The sequence below is a fragment of the Protomyctophum bolini genome (assembly GCF_963924005.1).
Source record: "Protomyctophum bolini genome assembly, chromosome: 6".
NCBI lineage: Eukaryota > Metazoa > Chordata > Actinopteri > Myctophiformes > Myctophidae > Protomyctophum > Protomyctophum bolini.
Window position 1 is genome coordinate 27,709,585 of NC_137867.1, and position 19,760 is coordinate 27,729,344.

Sequence of the window (19,760 nt, forward strand, 5' to 3'; positions counted from 1 at the left end):
ATTTTGGACCGTGGGCTATAGCCCATATCGTACGGCATACTATAGCGCGCAATTTTTCATCAATTTTGAGGATTTGAAAAAAATGACAAAATGACAAAAACGATGGGTTATAGCCCATGTTTTTTGAAATTTTGAAAAAAAAGTTAGCCTCGTTTCTTATCATTTTGGACCGTGGGCTATAGCCCATATCGTACGGCATACTATAGCGCGCCGTTTTTCATCATTTTTGAGGATTTGAAAAAAATGACGAAATGACAAAAACGATGGGTTATAGCCCATGTTTTTTGAAATTTTGAAAAAAAAAGTTAGCCTCGTTTCTCATCATTTTGGACCGTGGGCTATAGCCCATATCGTACGGCATACTATAGCGCGCAGTTTTTCATCATTTTTGAGGATTTGAAAAAAATGACGAAATGACAAAAACGATGGGTTATAGCCCATGTTTTTTGAAATTTTGAAAAAAAAAGTTAGCCTCGTTTCTCATCATTTTGGACCGTGGGCTATAGCCCATATCGTACGGCATACTATAGCGCGCAGTTTTTCATCATTTTTGAGGATTTGAAAAAAATGACGAAATGACAAAAACGATGGGTTATAGCCCATGTTTTTTGAAATTTTGAAAAAAAAGTTAGCCTCGTTTCTCATCATTTTGGACCGTGGGCTATAGCCCATATCGTACGGCATACTATAGCGCGCCGTTTTTCATCATTTTTGAGGATTTGAAAAAAATGACGAAATGACAAAAACGATGGGTTATAGCCCATGTTTTTTGAAATTTTGAAAAAAAAAGTTAGCCTCGTTTCTCATCATTTTGGACCGTGGGCTATAGCCCATATCGTACGGCATACTATAGCGCGCAGTTTTTCATCATTTTTGAGGATTTGAAAAAAATGACGAAATGACAAAAACGATGGGTTATAGCCCATGTTTTTTGAAATTTTGAAAAATAAAGTTAGCCTCGTTTCTCATCATTTTGGACCGTGGGCTATAGCCCATATCGTACGGCATACTATAGCGCGCAGTTTTTCATCATTTTTGAGGATTTGAAAAAAATGACGAAATGACAAAAACGATGGGTTATAGCCCATGTTTTTTGAAATTTTGAAAAAAAAGTTAGCCTCGTTTCTCATCATTTTGGACCGTGGGCTATAGCCCATATCGTACGGCATACTATAGCGCGCCGTTTTTCATCATTTTTGAGGATTTGAAAAAAATGACAAAATGACAAAAACGATGGGTTATAGCCCATGTTTTTTGAAATTTTGAAAAAAAAAGTTAGCCTCGTTTCTCATCATTTTGGACCGTGGGCTATAGCCCATATCGTACGGCATACTATAGCGCGCAATTTTTCATCAATTTTGAGGATTTGAAAAAAATGACGAAATGACAAAAACGATGGGTTATAGCCCATGTTTTTTGAAATTTTGGAAAAAAAGTTAGCCTCGTTTCTCATCATTTTGGACCGTGGGCTATAGCCCATATCGTACGGCATACTATAGCGCGCCGTTTTTCATCATTTTTGAGGATTTGAAAAAAATGACGAAATGACAAAAACGATGGGTTATAGCCCATGTTTTTTGAAATTTTGAAAAAAAAAGTTAGCCTCGTTTTTTCATCATTTTGGACCATGGGCTATAGCCCATATCGTACGGCATACTATAGCGCGCAGTTTTTCATCATTTTTGAGGATTTGAAAAAAATGACGAAATGACAAAAACGATGGGTTATAGCCCATGTTTTTTGAAATTTTGAAAAAAAAAGTTAGCCTCGTTTCTCATCATTTTGGACCATGGGCTATAGCCCATATCGTACGGCATACTATAGCGCGCCGTTTTTCATCATTTTTGAGGATTTGAAAAAAATGACGAAATGACAAAAACGATGGGTTATAGCCCATGTTTTTTGAAATTTTGAAAAAAAAACTTTTCCTCGTTTCTCATCATTTTGGACCATGGGCTATAGCCCATATCGTACGGCATACTATAGCGCGCAGTTTTTCATCATTTTTGAGGATTTGAAAAAAATGACGAAATGACAAAAACGATGGGTTATAGCCCATGTTTTTTGAAATTTTGAAAGAAAAAGTTAGCCTCGTTTCTCATTATTTTGGACCATGGGCTATAGCCCATATCGTACGGCATACTATAGCGCGCAGTTTTTCATCATTTTTGAGGATTTGAAAAAAATGACGAAATGACAAAAACGATGGGTTATAGCCCATGTTTTTTGAAATTTTGAAAAAAAAGTTAGCCTCGTTTCTCATCATTTTGGACCGTGGGCTATAGCCCATATCGTACGGCATACTATAGCGCGCCGTTTTTCATCATTTTTGAGGATTTGAAAAAAATGACAAAATGACAAAAACGATGGGTTATAGCCCATGTTTTTTGAAATTTTGAAAAAAAAAGTTAGCCTCGTTTCTCATCATTTTGGACCGTGGGCTATAGCCCATATCGTACGGCATACTATAGCGCGCCGTTTTTCATCATTTTTGAGGATTTGAAAAAAATGACGAAATGACAAAAACGATGGGTTATAGCCCATGTTTTTTGAAATTTTGGAAAAAAAGTTAGCCTCGTTTCTCATCATTTTGGACTGTGGGCTATAGCCCATATCGTACGGCATACTATAGCGCGCCGTTTTTCATCATTTTTGAGGATTTGAAAAAAATGACAAAATGACAAAAACGATGGGTTATAGCCCATGTTTTTTGAAATTTTGAAAAAAAAAGTTAGCCTCGTTTCTCATCATTTTGGACCGTGGGCTATAGCCCATATCGTACGGCATACTATAGCGTGCAATTTTTCATCAATTTTGAGGATTTGAAAAAAATGACGAAATGACAAAAACGATGGGTTATAGCCCATGTTTTTTGAAATTTTGGAAAAAAAGTTAGCCTCGTTTCTCATCATTTTGGACCGTGGGCTATAGCCCATATCGTACGGCATACTATAGCGCACCGTTTTTCATCATTTTTGAGGATTTGAAAAAAATGACGAAATGACAAAAACGATGGGTTATAGCCCATGTTTTTTGAAATTTTGAAAAAAAAAGTTAGCCTCGTTTCTCATCATTTTGGACCGTGGGCTATAGCCCATATCGTACGGCATACTATAGCGCGCCGTTTTTCATCATTTTTGAGGATTTTAAAAAAATGACAAAATGACAAAAACGATGGGTTATAGCCCATGTTTTTTGAAATTTTGAAAAAAAAAGTTAGCCTCGTTTCTCATCATTTTGGACCGTGGGCTATAGCCCATATCGTACGGCATACTATAGCGCGCAATTTTTCATCAATTTTGAGGATTTGAAAAAAATGACGAAATGACAAAAACGATGGGTTATAGCCCATGTTTTTTGAAATTTTGAAAAAAAAGTTAGCCTCGTTTCTCATCATTTTGGACCGTGGGCTATAGCCCATATCGTACGGCATACTATAGCGCGCCGTTTTTCATCATTTTTGAGGATTTGAAAAAAAAGACGAAATGACAAAAACGATGGGTTATAGCCCATGTTTTTTGAAATTTTGAAAAAAAAGTTAGCCTCGTTTCTCATCATTTTGGACCGTGGGCTATAGCCCATATCGTACGGCATACTATAGCGCGCCGTTTTTCATCATTTTTGAGGATTTGAAAAAAATGACAAAATGACAAAAACGATGGGTTATAGCCCATGTTTTTTGAAATTTTGAAAAAAAAAGTTAGCCTCGTTTCTCATCATTTTGGACCGTGGGCTATAGCCCATATCGTACGGCATACTATAGCGCGCAATTTTTCATCAATTTTGAGGATTTGAAAAAAATGACGAAATGACAAAAACGATGGGTTATAGCCCATGTTTTTTGAAATTTTGGAAAAAAAGTTAGCCTCGTTTCTCATCATTTTGGACCGTGGGCTATAGCCCATATCGTACGGCATACTATAGCGCGCCGTTTTTCATCATTTTTGAGGATTTGAAAAAAATGACGAAATGACAAAAACGATGGGTTATAGCCCATGTTTTTTGAAAATTTGAAAAAAAAAGTTAGCCTCGTTTCTCATCATTTTGGACCATGGGCTATAGCCCATATCGTACGGCATACTATAGCGCGCAGTTTTTCATCATTTTTGAGGATTTGAAAAAAATGACGAAATGACAAAAACGATGGGTTATAGCCCATGTTTTTTGAAATTTTGAAAAAAAAAGTTAGCCTCGTTTCTCATCATTTTGGACCATGGGCTATAGCCCATATCGTACGGCATACTATAGCGCGCCGTTTTTCATCATTTTTGAGGATTTGAAAAAAATGACGAAATGACAAAAACGATGGGTTATAGCCCATGTTTTTTGAAATTTTGAAAAAAAAGTTAGCCTCGTTTCTCATCATTTTGGACCGTGGGCTATAGCCCATATCGTACGGCATACTATAGCGCGCCGTTTTTCATCATTTTTGAGGATTTGAAAAAAATGACGAAATGACAAAAACGATGGGTTATAGCCCATGTTTTTTGAAATTTTGAAAAAAAAAGTTAGCCTCGTTTCTCATCATTTTGGACCGTGGGCTATAGCCCATATCGTACGGCATACTATAGCGCGCAATTTTTCATCAATTTTGAGGATTTGAAAAAAATGACGAAATGACAAAAACGATGGGTTATAGCCCATGTTTTTTGAAATTTTGAAAAAAAAGTTAGCCTCGTTTCTCATCATTTTGGACCGTGGGCTATAGCCCATATCGTACGGCATACTATAGCGCGCCGTTTTTCATCATTTTTGAGGATTTGAAAAAAAAGACGAAATGACAAAAACGATGGGTTATAGCCCATGTTTTTTGAAATTTTGAAAAAAAAAGTTAGCCTCGTTTCTCATCATTTTGGACCGTGGGCTATAGCCCATATCGTACGGCATACTATAGCGCGCCGTTTTTCATCATTTTTGAGGATTTGAAAAAAATGACGAAATGACAAAAACGATGGGTTATAGCCCATGTTTTTTGAAATTTTGGAAAAAAAGTTAGCCTCGTTTCTCATCATTTTGGACCGTGGGCTATAGCCCATATCGTACGGCATACTATAGCGCGCCGTTTTTCATCATTTTTGAGGATTTAAAAAAAATGACGAAATGACAAAAACGATGGGTTATAGCCCATGTTTTTTGAAATTTTGAAAAAAAAGTTAGCCTCGTTTCTCATCATTTTGGACCGTGGGCTATAGCCCATATCGTACGGCATACTATAGCGCGCAATTTTTCATCAATTTTGAGGATTTGAAAAAAATGACGAAATGACAAAAACGATGGGTTATAGCCCATGTTTTTTGAAATTTTGAAAAAAAAGTTAGCCTCGTTTCTCATCATTTTGGACCGTGGGCTATAGCCCATATCGTACGGCATACTATAGCGCGCAGTTTTTCATCATTTTTGAGGATTTGAAAAAAAAGACGAAATGACAAAAACGATGGGTTATAGCCCATGTTTTTTGAAATTTTGAAAAAAAAATTAGCCTCGTTTCTCATCATTTTGGACCGTGGGCTATAGCCCATATCGTACGGCATACTATAGCGCGCAGTTTTTCATCATTTTTGAGGATTTGAAAAAAATGACAAAATGACAAAAACGATGGGTTATAGCCCATGTTTTTTGAAATTTTGAAAAAAAAAGTTAGCCTCGTTTCTCATCATTTTGGACCGTGGGCTATAGCCCATATCGTACGGCATACTATAGCGCGCAGTTTTTCATCATTTTTGAGGATTTGAAAAAAATGACGAAATGACAAAAACGATGGGTTATAGCCCATGTTTTTTGAAATTTTGAAAAAAAAGTTAGCCTCGTTTCTCATCATTTTGGACCGTGGGCTATAGCCCATATCGTACGGCATACTATAGCGCGCCGTTTTTCATCATTTTTGAGGATTTGAAAAAAATGACAAAATGACAAAAACGATGGGTTATAGCCCATGTTTTTTGAAATTTTGAAAAAAAAAGTTAGCCTCGTTTCTCATCATTTTGGACCGTGGGCTATAGCCCATATCGTACGGCATACTATAGCGCGCAATTTTTCATCAATTTTGAGGATTTGAAAAAAATGACGAAATGACAAAAACGATGGGTTATAGCCCATGTTTTTTGAAATTTTGGAAAAAAAGTTAGCCTCGTTTCTCATCATTTTGGACCGTGGGCTATAGCCCATATCGTACGGCATACTATAGCGCGCCGTTTTTCATCATTTTTGAGGATTTGAAAAAAATGACGAAATGACAAAAACGATGGGTTATAGCCCATGTTTTTTGAAATTTTGAAAAAAAAAGTTAGCCTCGTTTCTCATCATTTTGGACCGTGGGCTATAGCCCATATCGTACGGCATACTATAGCGCGCAGTTTTTCATCATTTTTGAGGATTTGAAAAAAATGACGAAATGACAAAAACGATGGGTTATAGCCCATGTTTTTTGAAATTTTGAAAAAAAAAGTTAGCCTCGTTTCTCATCATTTTGGACCGTGGGCTATAGCCCATATCGTACGGCATACTATAGCGCGCAGTTTTTCATTATTTTTGAGGATTTGAAAAAAATGACGAAATGACAAAAACGATGGGTTATAGCCCATGTTTTTTGAAATTTTGAAAAAAAAGTTAGCCTCGTTTCTCATCATTTTGGACCGTGGGCTATAGCCCATATCGTACGGCATACTATAGCGCGCAGTTTTTCATCATTTTTGAGGATTTGAAAAAAATGACAAAATGACAAAAACGATGGGTTATAGCCCATGTTTTTTGAAATTTTGAAAAAAAAAGTTAGCCTCGTTTCTCATCATTTTGGACCGTGGGCAATAGCCCATATCGTACGGCATACTATAGCGCGCAATTTTTCATCAATTTTGAGGATTTGAAAAAAATGACGAAATGACAAAAACGATGGGTTATAGCCCATGTTTTTTGAAAATTTGGAAAAAAAGTTAGCCTCGTTTCTCATCATTTTGGACCGTGGGCTATAGCCCATATCGTACGGCATACTATAGCGCGCCGTTTTTCATCATTTTTGAGGATTTGAAAAAAATGACGAAATGACAAAAACGATGGGTTATAGCCCATGTTTTTTGAAATTTTGAAAAAAAAAGTTAGCCTCGTTTCTCATCATTTTGGACCATGGGCTATAGCCCATATCGTACGGCATACTATAGCGCGCAGTTTTTCATCATTTTTGAGGATTTGAAAAAAATGACGAAATGACAAAAACGATGGGTTATAGCCCATGTTTTTTGAAATTTTGAAAAAAAAAGTTAGCCTCGTTTCTCATCATTTTGGACCATGGGCTATAGCCCATATCGTACGGCATACTATAGCGCGCCGTTTTTCATCATTTTTGAGGATTTGAAAAAAATGACGAAATGACAAAAACGATGGGTTATAGCCCATGTTTTTTGAAATTTTGAAAAAAAGTTAGCCTCGTTTCTCATCATTTTGGACCGTGGGCTATAGCCCATATCGTACGGCATACTATAGCGCGCCGTTTTTCATCATTTTTGAGGATTTGAAAAAAATGACGAAATGACAAAAACGATGGGTTATAGCCCATGTTTTTTGAAATTTTGAAAAAAAAAGTTAGCCTCGTTTCTCATCATTTTGGACCATGGGCTATAGCCCATATCGTACGGCATACTATAGCGCGCAGTTTTTCATCATTTTTGAGGATTTGAAAAAAATGACGAAATGACAAAAACGATGGGTTATAGCCCATGTTTTTTTAAATTTTTAAATAAAAAGTTAGCCTCGTTTCTCATCATTTTGGACCATGGGCTATAGCCCATATCGTACGGCATACTATAGCGCGCCGTTTTTCATCATTTTTGAGGATTTGAAAAAAATGACGAAATGACAAAAACGATGGGTTATAGCCCATGTTTTTTTAAATTTTGAAATAAAAAGTTAGCCTCGTTTCTCATCATTTTGGACCATGGGCTATAGCCCATATCGTACGGCATACTATAGCGCGCAGTTTTTCATCATTTTTGAGGATTTGAAAAAAATGACGAAATGACAAAAACGATGGGTTATAGCCCATGTTTTTTTAAATTTTGAAATAAAAAGTTAGCCTCGTTTCTCATCATTTTGGACCATGGGCTATAGCCCATATCGTACGGCATACTATAGCGCGCAGTTTTTCATCATTTTTGAGGATTTGAAAAAAATGACGAAATGACAAAAACGATGGGTTATAGCCCATGTTTTTTTAAATTTTGAAATAAAAAGTTAGCCTCGTTTCTCATCATTTTGGACCATGGGCTATAGCCCATATCGTACGGCATACTATAGCGCGCCGTTTTTCATCATTTTTGAGGATTTGAAAAAAATTACGAAATGACAAAAACGATGGGTTATAGCCCATGTTTTTTGAAATTTTGAAAAAAAAAGTTAGCCTCGTTTCTCATCATTTTGGACCATGGGCTATAGCCCATATCGTACGGCATACTATAGCGCGCCGTTTTTCATCATTTTTGAGGATTTGAAAAAAATGACGAAATGACAAAAACGATGGGTTATAGCCCATGTTTTTTGAAATTTTGAAAAAAAAAGTTAGCCTCGTTTCTCATCATTTTGGACCGTGGGCTATAGCCCATATCGTACGGCATACTATAGCGCGCCGTTTTTCATCATTTTTGAGGATTTGAAAAAAATTACGAAATGACAAAAACGATGGGTTATAGCCCATGTTTTTTGAAATTTTGAAAAAAAAAGTTAGCCTCGTTTCTCATCATTTTGGACCATGGGCTATAGCCCATATCGTACGGCATACTATAGCGCGCCGTTTTTCATCATTTTTGAGGATTTGAAAAAAATGACGAAATGACAAAAACGATGGGTTATAGCCCATGTTTTTTGAAATTTTGAAAAAAAAAGTTAGCCTCGTTTCTCATAATTTTGGACCGTGGGCTATAGCCCATATCGTACGGCATACTATAGCGCGCCGTTTTTCATCATTTTTGAGGATTTGAAAAAAATGACGAAATTACAAAAACGATGGGTTATAGCCCATGTTTTTTGAAATTTTGAAATAAAAAAGTTAGCCTCGTTTCTCATCATTTTGGACCATGGGCTATAGCCCATATCGTACGGCATACTATAGCGCGCCGTTTTTCATCATTTTTGAGGATTTGAAAAAAATTACGAAATGACAAAAACGATGGGTTATAGCCCATGTTTTTTGAAATTTTGAAAAAAAGGTTAGCCTCGTTTCTCATCATTTTGGACCGTGGGCTATAGCCCATATCGTACGGCATACTATAGCGCGCAATTTTTCATAAATTTTGAGGATTTGAAAAAAATGACGAAATGACAAAAACGATGGGTTATAGCCCATGTTTTTTGAAATTTTGAAAAAAAACGTTAGCCTCGTTTCTCATCATTTTGGACCGTGGGCTATAGCCCATATCGTACGGCATACTATAGCGCGCAGTTTTTCATCATTTTTGAGGATTTGAAAAAAATGACGAAATGACAAAAACGATGGGTTATAGCCCATGTTTTTTGAAATTTTGAAATAAAAAGTTAGCCTCGTTTCTCATCATTTTGGACCATGGGCTATAGCCCATATCGTACGGCATACTATAGCGCGCCGTTTTTCATCATTTTTGAGGATTTGACAAAAATGACGAAATGACAAAAACGATGGGTTATAGCCCATGTTTTTTGAAATTTTGAAAAAAAAGTTAGCCTCGTTTCTCATCATTTTGGACCGTGGGCTATAGCCCATATCGTACGGCATACTATAGCGCACCGTTTTTCATCATTTTTGAGGATTTGAAAAAAATGACAAAATGACAAAAACTATGGGTTATAGCCCATGTTTTTTGAAATTTTGAAAAAAAAGTTATCCTCGTTTCTCATCATTTTGGACCATGGGCTATAGCCCATATCGTACGGCATACTATAGCGCGCCGTTTTTCATCATTTTTGAGGATTTGAAAAAAATTACGAAATGACAAAAACGATGGGTTATAGCCCATGTTTTTTGAAATTTTGAAAAAAAAGTTAGCCTCGTTTCTCATCATTTTGGACCGTGGGCTATAGCCCATATCGTACGGCATACTATAGCGCGCCGTTTTTCATCATTTTTGAGGATTTGAAAAAAATGACGAAATGACAAAAACGATGGGTTATAGCCCATGTTTTTTGAAATTTTGAAAAAAAAAGTTAGCCTCGTTTCTCATCATTTTGGACCGTGGGCTATAGCCCATATCGTACGGCATACTATAGCGCGCAATTTTTCATAAATTTTGAGGATTTGAAAAAAATGACGAAATGATAAAAACGATGGGTTATAGCCCATGTTTTTTGAAATTTTGAAATAAAAAGTTAGCCTCGTTTCTCATCATTTTGGACCATGGGCTATAGCCCATATCGTACGGCATACTATAGCGCGCCGTTTTTCATAATTTTTGAGGATTTGAAAAAAATGACGAAATGACAAAAACGATGGGTTATAGCCCATGTTTTTTGAAATTTTGAAAAAAAAGTTAGCCTCGTTTCTCATCATTTTGGACCGTGGGCTATAGCCCATATCGTACGGCATACTATAGCGCACCGTTTTTCATCATTTTTGAGGATTTGAAAAAAATGACAAAATGACAAAAACTATGGGTTATAGCCCATGTTTTTTGAAATTTTGAAAAAAAAGTTATCCTCGTTTCTCATCATTTTGGACCGTGGGCTATAGCCCATATCGTACGGCATACTATAGCGCGCCGTTTTTCATCATTTTTGAGGATTTGAAAAAAATGACGAAATGACAAAAACGATGGGTTATAGCCCATGTTTTTTGAAATTTTGGAAAAAAAAGTTAGCCTCGTTTCTCATCATTTTGGACCGTGGGCTAAAGCCCATATCGTACGGCATACTATAGCGCGCCGTTTTTCATCATTTTTGAGGATTTGAAAAAAATGACGAAATGACAAAAACGATGGGTTATAGCCCATGTTTTTTGAAATTTTGAAAAAAAAAGTTAGCCTCGTTTCTCATCATTTTGGACCGTGGGCTATAGCCCATATCGTACGCCATACTATAGCGCAGTTTTTCATCATTTTTGAGGATTTGAAAAAAAATGACGAAATGACAAAAACGATGGGTTATAGCCCATGTTTTTTGAAATTTTGAAAAAAAAAGTTAGCCTCGTTTCTCATCATTTTGGACCGTGGGCTATAGCCCATATCGTACGGCATACTATAGCGCGCAATTTTTCATCAATTTTGAGGATTTGAAAAAAATGACGAAATGACAAAAACGATGGGTTATAGCCCATGTTTTTTGAAATTTTGAAATAAAAAGTTAGCCTCGTTTCTCATCATTTTGGACCATGGGCTATAGCCCATATCGTACGGCATACTATAGCGCGCCGTTTTTCATCATTTTTGAGGATTTGAAAAAAATTACGAAATGACAAAAACGATGGGTTATAGCCCATGTTTTTTGAAATTTTGAAAAAAAAGTTAGCCTCGTTTCTAATCATTTTGGACCGTGGGCTATAGCCCATATCGTACGGCATACTATAGCGCGCCGTTTTTCATCATTTTTGAGGATTTGAAAAAAATGACGAAATGACAAAAACGATGGGTTATAGCCCATGTTTTTTGAAATTTTGAAAAAAAAAGTTAGCCTCGTTTCTCATCATTTTGGACCGTGGGCTATAGCCCATATCGTACGGCATACTATAGCGCGCAATTTTTCATCAATTTTGAGGATTTGAAAAAAATGACGAAATGACAAAAACGATGGGTTATAGCCCATGTTTTTTGAAATTTTGAAATAAAAAGTTAGCCTCGTTTCTCATCATTTTGGACCATGGGCTATAGCCCATATCGTACGGCATACTATAGCGCGCCGTTTTTCATCATTTTTGAGGATTTGAAAAAAATGACGAAATGACAAAAACGATGGGTTATAGCCCATGTTTTTTGAAATTTTGAAAAAAAAGTTAGCCTCGTTTCTCATCATTTTGGACCGTGGGCTATAGCCCATATCGTACGGCATACTATAGCGCACCGTTTTTCATCATTTTTGAGGATTTGAAAAAAATGACAAAATGACAAAAACTATGGGTTATAGCCCATGTTTTTTGAAATTTTGAAAAAAAAGTTATCCTCGTTTCTCATCATTTTGGACCGTGGGCTATAGCCCATATCGTACGGCATACTATAGCGCGCCGTTTTTCATCATTTTTGAGGATTTGAAAAAAATGACGAAATGACAAAAACGATGGGTTATAGCCCATGTTTTTTGAAATTTTGAAAAAAAAGTTAGCCTCGTTTCTCATCATTTTGGACCGTGGGCTTTAGCCCATATCGTATGGCATACTATAGCGCGCCGTTTTTCATCATTTTTGAGGATTTAAAAAAAATGACGAAATGACAAAAACGATGGGTTATAGCCCATGTTTTTTGAAATTTTGAAAAAAAAAGTTATCCTCGTTTCTCATCATTTTGGACCATGGGCTATAGCCCATATCGTACGGCATACTATAGCGCGCCGTTTTTCATCATTTTTGAGGATTTGAAAAAAATGACGAAATGACAAAAACGATGGGTTATAGCCCATGTTTTTTGAAATTTTGAAAAAAAAAGTTAGCCTCGTTTCTCATCATTTTGGACCGTGGGCTATAGCCCATATCGTACGGCATACTATAGCGCGCCGTTTTTCATCATTTTTGAGGATTTGAAAAAAATGACGAAATGACAAAAACGATGGGTTATAGCCCATGTTTTTTGAAATTTTGAAAAAAAAAGTTAGCCTCGTTTCTCATCATTTTGGACCATGGGCTATAGCCCATATCGACGAAATGACAAAAACGATGGGTTATAGCCCATGTTTTTTGAAAAAAAAAGTTACTCGTTTCTCATAATTTTGGACCATGGGCTATAGCCCATATCGTACGGCATACTATAGCGCGCCGTTTTATCATTTTTGAAAATAAATGTAATAATGAAAACAAAATTTGTATGTCTACTTGGAAGTTATGCACATTTTATGATAGGCCACTCCCATTGCATCTCCCCCACCCCTTTTAGCCAATTGGTCTGAAATCACATGACCTTCATGCAACATTTCAGTCTTCTACAGCAAATATTGTAGCTGCTAGAGGGACGTTTAAGAAGATTTGACAAAACCGCTGGCGGCCATTTTGAAAAATGGCTGCCACACCCACCAGAATAAGAATTTGGGATGGCCCAATATCCAGTTTCGTTACCAATATATCTGTCAAAACTTCTGCCAAATTTGGCGCTTACGTCATAAAATGAACGATAGGTTAGCTATGCCGCCTCACTATGGAACGAAAATCATCCCGAGACCATGGGCTATAGTCCATGATCTTGGAATGATTAGTCTATTTTTTCAAATCCTCCAAAATGAAAAACGGCATGCTGAAAAAAAGTTCCATGGACTTCTAATATGGACCCCCAACCCCCAACTGACTGCCGAGTGTGACCGTGGACTGCCATTTTTGGTGGAAGGAGAAGTGAAAACCAAGAGTACCTTCGGGCTTGTCCCTAAATAGACTTGTAACCCAAATGTAGAGTACAAACGCAGTAAAGAACCTGGGGGTTATCATCTCTGAAAAGGCAACAATGAGCAGAAAATGAACTATGTAAATACAACAAATTGAGGGCACCGCAGGGAGTTGAACCCCATTCTGGTAAACCAGTAGTACCACACCAGTGCCTTAGTTTGTTTTGTTGTAATTTACAGGTCCAAAAGCAATCACATTCATAATAATTTGAATCATAATGGACTATAAATGATAGCCATGATTATGTCTTACAATTGAAATCGAGAAGAAGACTAAGGAAAACTCCTCAGACATAAACTAAGAAAATATTTAATTTTTCCGTGCTCATAAAGAGCTGCAAAGTGCTAAAAGTGAAAAGTGCAGCAGAAAACCTTTGGGTCATAGGCCCATCGTCAATGCCTCGCCTACTGACCGGCATGAATTAAGTTTTAGCTGCAAATGGCAGCATAAATAAATCACATCAATACACACCACATAATGTGATGTGAACTGACACGATGAAGCTTCACTCGCACATTATAAAAGACATACATCACATCAATCCACATCACATACCTAACCCTAGCCCTAACCCTAAATTCATCATGTGATGTGGGGATGACGTGATGAAGCCTTACTCACCAATGTGAAATGATACGAGACATAAACACACATCACATACCGGGCCTGTGTTCATATGTGATGTGGGCTTAGATGAAGCTTTATAATTGGATCTGATAATATAGCACAAACAATGCTCTTATGACCTAGAGGTTTGCTGCTGGACTTCTCACTTAAAGCACTTGGAGCGCTTTATGAACATGAACAAAACAAAAAGATTCTTGGTCTCCGCCCAAGCAGTTGGCCTTAGGTTTGTGGCCAGTCTTTCTAGCCAGTTGTCCCACATTTCTATTTTAAAATCTACATGTTTTCAAAAGAATTGCCCACATTTAAATATACATTACAATTTATGCCATTTGTGGACGATTGACAAATTATACGAGGTGCAAATTATGCAATGGCAGAAGCATTCTTTGGACCCCAGTATTTGTCAGCAATACAGCAACACTATGAACATGAGAACACAACATACATACAACACTGAGGATGACATTAGAACACAAGAGCAATGAACAGAGTGCATGGCGTGCAACGAGCTATCCGCAATTTGTGAAATAATCACATAAAAATATCACATAAATGCACATCACATACCGGCCTGTGTTCATATCTGATGTGAACTGACGTGATGGCGCTTTACCAGCAAATGACACAACGCAAATGACGTGAAACGATACAGCTCCAATCAAATGATTAGAAACTGTATGAGAGACACGACCCGACACACGCACCACATACACTAGTGAAGAACTAGTGATAGATAGGAAAGAAAGAAATGACTTATGAAAAATAAAGCAAAATGCGATTAAAAACTCTGACCAGAAAAAACAATAACTTTATTAAAGCAAAGAATAGAAGAGAAGATGAAAGGTCGGGGTAGAAACCGTGCATGTTCGATACTAATAGGTTATATTCAATAATAGATGATCTTTGCATCGTGAGCTTGTAGATCAGCTATTTGCTACTTTAGTGTGCGACACTGTAGCATGACAAAGTAAGGAAATGAATTTACAAAAGGTTAAACTATGGAGATACAAGGTTTCTGCCCGACATCAAAAGATAATAAACTACGCCCACTTACCTTCAATATCAGCACTAAACAAAACAAACTAACCAACGAAGAAAATCTGCCATAATTTTCTTCCTGTTAGTTTGGACAGATCTACAGCATAGAAGGCTGTAAACAGTGTTAAGCAGGCTACATGCTACCATAATGATACCGGAAATAAGTCGCATGACGCCAAATCACATTTTGTACACACAGTCCACTAGTGAAGAACTAGGGCAATGGGCAAGGAGAAATAAAAAAATACTTTTTTTTATTAAAAGAGAAAGGAAATAGAAATTCTAATAACTCGACACAGAAAACAGCACAGAAAGACTACAACAGAACATACATAATGTGATGTGACGTGACGCGACAGCTTTACCCGTAAATTATGTTAAACAATACATAAATCACATTGCGGCATGTGATGTAGAGTGGCATTATACACAGATTACGTGAAACGATACACGGTGCGAATGACAACCTATGGTATGGTAGCATGTAGCATGTAGCCCACTTACACAAGCATCAGGAATCAAAAGGTTCATTACTAACCTTCACTGCCAACAGCACCCAGGAGTGGCAACAGCACTGTACCTTCAATACCGACGTCGCCTTGTCAGCTTCACGTTCTGAAATGACAAGAAAAATATATATCTATTTAGTTGTCGGCCCACAGGATGACATTTTGTAAGTCATAACAGTCACTGAAAGCTGTGTCACCAATATCTTACTTTATTATTGTCACAAATTGTGATTAAAGCTCCTATAAGCAATAATGTCAATTTTAATGATTTTTATTTCATTCAGCAATGAGTAAAACGCACATGATTTAGTCTCTGCGATACATCTAGGGGCCACAATCTGCAGTCAAAGATATTCCTAGAAGCTTTGTCATTGGTCAGAGAAAAAAAAAGAACCCGGTCAAAATGACTGACCAATCAGGAAGTAGACAGGCAAATCGACCAATGACAAAGCTAGGAACATCTTTGAATGCAGATTGTGGCCCCAAGATGTGTCAGAGACAATATTGTTTTACCCATTGCTGGCAGTCTGAATACCAATTTTTTTTAAAGTAATTACATTTGACATATTGCTTATAGCAGCTTTAATGATTAAACCCATTAAACGGCGACTTCACCCCTTTTGCAACCAGAGCTTATTTTAATGATGTTTGGGAGACAAGAAACACTTTCCTGGGTTTTTTATGTGGGTAATCGTCGTTTTTAGATATGTAGTATTTCAAAAGTGTCCATGGGCTCCATGATGTCATGGACAATGGGCTCACTTCCTCCCTAGACTACATGTTGTCTCAGTAAGACAGCCCTCCCCTATGCACAAGGAGCAGTGCACCAAAGCATTATGGGAATTGTAGTCTGGGTAGGAAGTGTCCATGAAATCATGGACACATTGAAATACTAAAAACACATAAAAACTTCAGTAAGGTTTTTCACCCAAACATATGTAAAATCATATGTATGACAATGAATGGTCAACTTGACATGTAATGGTGACACTGCCCTTGTTTCTACTACAGCCACATGTAATCCAGGTACATACCATGGGGGGGCTTCCGTCGCTCAGTTGAAGATAGCCGGTATTAATAGAGCCGCGTAGGTTGTATGGCACAATACGTCCCGAGCACCGTACGCCTCGTAATCTCAGGGAGCGTTCGTTGACACCGTTATACGTTTCAGCTCAGCCGAGTAGACACTCTATTATCAATACCAGCCATCTCCTGATGACCCCATCCAAGGTCACACATGACACCAAGGTCACATGATTAACCTGCAAGACATAAATAAAAACAACATTACTCTTTATCCAGATTTCATACATTGTAAAATTCATATAATATTAAAAGGATATTTCACTTTATCGTCTACTCAGGCTTATATGAACACTGCAGACAGCTTTTAAGTTGCTTGATTCAGTATTTAAATATTCATTTTAGCTTTTTAGCATTTTAACTTAAAAACTGTCTGTAGTGTTCACATAAACCCGAGTAGATAATACAATGACAAAAAGTTAGTTTTTTAAAGTGAATTGTCCCTTTAAGATATTGGTAAAAAAAAATCTAAACTTCAAAATCTACATTATATAACTTGAGTCAAAGTTAAAAGGTTTTGGCATCAAAATGTACTTAAACATTTCAAATGGGACAATCTGCATACTTGGTCATTTTGAACAGAAAAAAACCTTTTGAAAATAGCAGATCTAAAAGCTCACAATGTGTCACATCACATTCACAATGCATTGTGAGCTTGTAGATCAGCCATTTTCACAGACAAGACAATGCTTTTGTTGCGATCAAGGCCCAAGGCCTCAGTCACACATAAGCATATGTTCTGGGCTCTGCCTGTGTTTGATTGCCCCCCAAAATCAAACACAAATGTTTGGTCAAAGCATGTGCCTCCCATTGGAAATGCATTGGGGCGGCCATTAAACAGACAATACAAATGTTTTTTTTGTGTGATCGAGGCCCAAGGCCAAAGAACGAGTCCTATAAAAGGACAAACATTGCTGACATTGTTGTCCATTTAGTGTCACAATAAACAACAGTCTTATAAATACTCTGTTTAAACAATAAACAGTCCTATAAATCATCTTAATGTCTAAACAACAACAGTGCTCAAGGATAAAACCGTGTTTCTCAAACAAACGCTTCTTACCTTGGAACAAACAGCTCTGCTCACACTCACAGACAGCATGAAGTGGATCCCAAACCAAACAGCATGCTGGGAAAAAACATGGCCGCTCCTATTTAAATCCAAAGCCCCGCCCACTGGAATCGGTCACCTGTTCAACTAGTCCGTCCGTCATTGGTCCGTTAGTCAGAATGATTTGTGTTTGGATCATCCACTGTTGACGCAACTGCTGTGTGCACCACACACACACACACACACACACACACACGCACTCATGCACTCACGCACGTGCATTATTTCACCCTTTGGTTGGTTATAAAGGCTTATATTAATAAACACAAGGACGTGTGTGTCTGTGGCTGTCTGTATCAGCCTTTATAGGTTTGTTTATTCCGCCATCTTGTTTGATATTTGTTTGAGTGTCACCACCATCAGCCTTTAACAGGTGTTCAATCAGGCAAATGAGCACCAGCAGCCATCTAGCAGCTGTCTGCCTTCCTGCCTGTCCAATTGTCCATGAGTAGCTGTCTGTCTGTCTATGAGTAGCTGTCTGCCTGCCTGCCCAATTGTCTATGAGTAGCTGTCTGTCTGTCTGTCTATGAGTAGCTGTCTGCCTTCCTGCCTGTCCAATTGTCCATGAGTAGCTGTCTGTCTGTCTATGAGTAGCTGTCTGCCTTCCTGCCTGTCCAATTGTCCATGAGTAGCTGTCTGCCTGCCTGTCCAATTCTCCATGAGTAGCTGTCTGTCTGCCTGTCTATGAGTAGCTGTCTGACTGCCTGCCTGTCCAATTCTCCATGAGTAGCTGTCTGTCTGTCTGCCTGTCTATGAGTAGCTGTCTGCCTGCCTGCCAGCCAGCAAGTTGGTTAACAGAAAATAAATTGTTATGGCTGAGTAAAATAAAATACAATAAACACAATTTGCCTGAAAATAGATTACCCAGCTATGACCTTTTTCATGAAAAAAAATGAGTAGTGATATGGCTGACTGAGTAAAATAAAACAATCTACCTGAAAATAGATAGCTATAAGTGAAGAGCAATTTCCGCAATTTCCATTTCCGCAATTTGACAAAAACGATGGGTTATAGCCCATGTTTTTTGAAATTTTGAAAAAAAAAGTTATCCTCGTTTCTCATCATTTTGGACCGTGGGCTATAGCCCATAATGTGCAACATGTTGCATGTAAACGTGAGGATAGCTCATGCAAACAGGTGTAGGCTGAGGATAGCCATGCACACAGACACACACACACACACACACACACACACACACACACACACACACACACACACACACACACACACACAGTTTTATGCTCCAGTTGAGCTGTTGAATAGATACTTTTTCAAAAGAACAGTACTTATGTAAAAGTACTTAGTTACTTTCCACCACTGTGTCCCTACTGTATACCCGACAGTATATATAAGCTTTGATCCAAATAAAAGATAAAGTCGCGTCACACTGCATGGTGTTGAAATACACATCCTTTAATCACAAAACAAGAGGAAAATAAATATACTGTGCGGTGAAGAAAAATATCGTAAATAAATAAATATAATCTCTCAAAAGATGCACATTTCTTTGCTGCTTTGCTGCTTCGGGTTCTCCCTTTTTTTATTTGTATTTTTTTATATATATTTTTTTACAAGAAACCAGGAATGCGGGCAGATGCTCGACCCGACCGTTCGATGCCAGACACACACAAACACAGACAGTCAGTCGAGAAGTGTGATTCAGAAAGACAACATACAAACACTATAGTGACATACAGTAGGCTACAGTAGTGACATCAGTGTTGTTTTTGGCAGCAAATTTCTATTTTAGTTTTAGTCATTAGTCTCTTGAATAGTTTTCACTTAGTTTTAGTCACATTTTAGTCGCCTGGAATGTTCTAGTGTTTAGTCTAGTTTTAGTCGACTAAAATGTGTTTTTGAC

The 19,760-nt window shown here is 37.4% G+C and overlaps 1 protein-coding gene across 1 annotated transcript in view; it reads left to right on the forward strand.

Annotated features, from left to right (window-relative positions):
- LOC308316961 (nucleolar protein 58-like) overlaps positions 1-19,760 on the forward strand; it is a gene marked incomplete at both ends in the record, with an annotated part of 104,424 nt that overhangs the window by 75,879 nt on the left and 8,785 nt on the right. The window lies entirely within an intron of this gene.